The sequence below is a fragment of the Schistocerca americana genome, chromosome 2 (genome assembly GCF_021461395.2).
Source record: "Schistocerca americana isolate TAMUIC-IGC-003095 chromosome 2, iqSchAmer2.1, whole genome shotgun sequence".
NCBI lineage: Eukaryota > Metazoa > Arthropoda > Insecta > Orthoptera > Acrididae > Schistocerca > Schistocerca americana.
In genome coordinates, this window is record NC_060120.1 from 653,570,407 (window position 1) to 653,574,784 (window position 4,378).

The window sequence follows — 4,378 nt, forward strand, 5'->3', positions numbered from 1 at the left end:
TCTGACACACCTTTGTCAATGTGTTCTTTTTTCCATTTCCAGGAGTGTATATTGACACATCCCAAGTACTTTGACTCATGTTCATTAATAAATAAGGAACAAAAAACTACTATTGTAAATCATTTCCGAATGCCCTTCGTACAATGAAATCCTCGTAACTTGGCTGTCTCTTGGCAGTCTGTGATATAGTCACTATGAGTGGAAGTATCATGTGGACATGCCTGCCCGGTTAGCCACGCAGTCTAACACACTGCATCCCGAGCAGGAAGGCATGCCGGTCCCCGGCACGAATCCGTCCGGTGGGTTAGTGTCGAGATCCGGTGTGCAGGTCAGCCTGTGGGTGGTTTTTAAGGCGGTTTTCCATCTGCCTCTGCGGATGCGGGCTGGTTCCGCTTATTCCACCTCAGTTACACTACGCCGGCTATTGGTGCGCAAACACTGTCTCCACGTACACTTACACCATCATTTTATCATCACTCTACCACACAAACTTCTGGAATTGAATTACACTCGCTGGTATGAGACGTTCCTGGGAGGGGAGGAGTCCACTGGGAGGCCGAACCGCACAATAACCTTGGGTTCTGTGTGGGGTGGCGGTGGGGTGGGTGGACTGCTGTGGCTTGTTGTTGGGTTGTGAACCACTGAGGGCTTCGGCGGGATGAAACTTCTCCGTCGTTTCTAGGTCTCCGGTTTCAGTAAACAATACACACAGTACAATCATGTAGGCATTCACAAGGGGACCAGCAGACCCATTAATCACAGATTTTGATGAGATATGTAATAGAAAGACCTGTTCTCACCTACTTGGCTAGCAGCTTTTCATGTGACGTTTCCCGTATTCCGAAAAAGTCGACGTTCAATTTTTGGATGTACCTCCGACACCTGCAATGGTAAACATACACTGAGGAAGCAAATGTAGTGCAGCAGCTAGGATTCGTGGGTACTACGCTGGCGATACAGTTTCAAATCGTGTGTATGAATTTCCTTTATTTTTTTATTGTGCAGAATATCATTAAATACTATGCGTCACTCTAGATCCAAACGAACGTACTCATCTCTAATTTTGATCTCAATTATGTAATTAATACTGACCAGAACGGCTGCCAGTGCCGGTCGACTTAGGGCGGCCTACAATAGAACCATTGCGGAACAAGGAGCGGGCAACGGCCTTGCCGCAGTGGATACACCGGTTCCCGTCAGATCACCGAAGTTAAGCGCTGTTGGGCGTGGCCAGCACTTGGATGGATGACCATCCAGCCGCCATGCGCTGTTGCCATTTTTCGGGGTGCACTCAGCCTCGTGATGCCAATTGAGGAGCTACTCGACCGAATAGTAGCGGCTTCGGTCAAGAATACCATCATAACGACTGGGAGAGCGGTGTGCTGAGCCCACTCCCCTCCTATCCGCATCCTCCTCTGAGGATGACACGGCGGTCGGATGGTCCCGGTAGGCCACTCGCGGCCTGAAGACGGAGTGGAGTGCGGAAGAAGGAGCGAAAACCATTCCGGTGCACAAATGCTTCTGAATGAGATTAGTCATCATTCACAGCACAGTATACCGTAACTGCGTCAGGAAAGATATTTCCTTACGTTTTTCTATGTATACAAGAACTTCCGGGAAATTTTGGTGGACTGTTAAAAAAGAGACGCATAGAAGAGACTTATAAATTTATAAAAAGTGCTATTGTGTGCTGCACAGAATCAGGGAAGTTCACGAAAGATCTGTACGAAGACTTTGGAAAATTTATCATTCTTTCATTCGCGTGACAAGAAACTTTTTAGCATGCGGAGGGCAGACTAATCATACACATTATGATCAAATACATGTAGGTGAAAGAAAAGCAAGCGACTCCATCGTAAAAATTACTCCACCCAAATATACCCCACTTTACCAATCCTGTGGTGTTTGCTTTTACAGGCAGATTAAAATTTTCACGAAGAAGTTCAAAATGCCCCGTACTTGCTAAAGAACAAACAAACACATACCGTCAAAACAGCCTCTGAAGGCCCAACGGTACCGACCGACCGCCGTGTCATCCTCACCCAATTGGCGTCACCAGATGCAGATATGGAAATACATGTGTTCAGCACACAGCTCTCCCGGTCGTTGTCAGTTTTCGCGGCAGATGTCGCTAGTTCTGTCACTTAGCTTCTCAATTCGTTTCACTATGTCTGATTGTACCCCACTTGTCAACAGCACTCAGCAGATCCGGACGGTCACCCATCCAAGTACTAGCCAAGCCTGACAGTACTTAACTTCGGTGATCTGACGTTAACTAATGTTACCACTGCAGCAAGGCCGTTGGCTCTGACTTGCTAAAGAGTAACAGAGAAGTCGTTTCAACACAAGTTTCCATAAAAAAATACATTCTTTAATTCTGCATAAAATTACAGTACCTGCTTTCACAGAAATGATCAAATACATGCTTCGCATCGATGTTGATCTCTCTTCTGAATTTAAGCAAACTGCCCCTGAAAAATCCTTGTACCTGCGAAGCAGTAGCTTTCATTAAATGTGCGCGGTGCTGCGGTATTCTGTTTTAGCACAGTAACTGGTGCAAGTGATGGCAATTCTGCAACGAAAGGACTACACATTTGAAGAACGTTCGCTGTGACGATTGTATTGTAAATGAAATTAGGTTGGCGAAAATGACAATTTTGGATAATTTTGCATAACATATACTAATTAATGATATTGTGTATGATGAAACTGAAGGAAAAAAAATAAAAAGTTATGGGCAATATTCTATTCCGTGCCACCAGCATTGCACCGATGAACGTCAGCCGCTACACTGCGACCGCTTGCTGAGAAAATGGTTATTGCTACACTTATAGCCATACGCATAAAACTTCAACCTCGATTTTCTCGGAAACTAGATGCCACCGTACGAGATGTTGCTAGCCAGGAACTCAGGACTGGTGTCTCCACAACGTACATAACACTTAACAAAATGTGTGGTTAACAGGTCTGATGGTCCCTTTGTCAGTGTTAACTGTTCGTATTGCTCCGTAAATAGCGACTGCTAAGTTGGAACTGTAGTCTTCCGAACGGAACTCGCGGAGCTATGTTACTGCTGGAACTGCGAAAACTGTCTGACTGTAAGAAGTGAATAAGTGTCAGTGAAGTGTCGTCTTTTGCATCTTTTGGCGGAAGGGTCTCCATCCGCGCCAACACAAGGAGGGAGGAAGCAAGGTAATCTACATTTCACAGCACTTTCTCTGGCAGCTGACAGCACTATCGGTAGATGAATATGAGGCAGTGTTGGACATGGAGCAGAGCCTTCTGGGGCCTGCTGCGCGGAGTGATGCAATTGTGTTGTGGCGTCTTCTCGTGGTATTGCTGCATACCTGTTGAGCCATGTACACAGCAATGTTTACCTTTGCCCACACTCACTCACCTGTCGTACTTTTTTTTTTCAAGAAACATTAAGTGTAAACTCTCTAATAAGGCATGCATTTACGAGATACTTAGTTACTTGTTGTATTTGTGGTGCTCGTTGTGCTGGTAATCAAAGCGTTTGCGAGTGACAGTGTACGCGTCCTGGAAAAAGTAATGGAACTACGTTTCATAACATGCGCTAGTAAATAAAAAATTGTAAATAGCAGGTAACAGTTCTTGAGAAAAAGTACGCAAGTAAATTTTAACGTGACATGATTGCCCATAACTTATGTAATGAAGATCCCATTTTCATACTGGTTGCATCATCTACGAATGCAATAAAGTGATCGCAGATGCAATTACGTGTCATTTCGAGGCAGCGTGCATAACCACACGATTAGAGGCCAACAGTGGATTACAGCTTGACTTCGTGACTGTTACTTAGTTTATGATATGACCTCATCGGTAGGAGAAATGTAAGTTTCTCTAGGACAAATACCGTCCGGAATTCTTCTCAAGCACAGCAGCCGATGCAACCAATAGTTAGAAAGACGATTCTCTAATCTATTCTGTAACAAACGAAATACACATTTGAAGAACGTTTCCTGTAATGATTATTTTATTCATAGAATTAACACGGTGAAAATTAACCGATGTCCTGCAGGTATGTAGCTCGTTCTGTGCAAGAGTTGGGGTTCAAATTGACAGCTCTGCATTCCAGACATTTTGCTGTTGATGCAGTTATCTATGAAAAACTCCTGCCCGGTAAAAATGTAGTAGCACCTAATTAAATCGCGAACTGACAGCTAACTCTTAATGTAAATAAATGCTAAATTATGTGTTTCTCGATACTAAAAGCGCGGTGCCTTTGATTATAGGATTAATGAGTTACAACTAGAAGAGGTCAGAATTGCGACCTCTCAAGTTTTATTGGCGTTGTTGACTAATGGTGTGCTTTCGAGCTTACAGCCGATTTGTTGATCCCATTTCTTCACAATAT

General features: G+C 44.2%; 1 pseudogene; it reads left to right on the forward strand.

The window, feature by feature from the left end:
- The first annotated feature begins 1,159 nt into the window (after window positions 1-1,159).
- LOC124597636 lies at window positions 1,160-1,276 on the forward strand (annotated as a pseudogene).
- The last annotated feature ends 3,102 nt before the right edge of the window (window positions 1,277-4,378 follow it).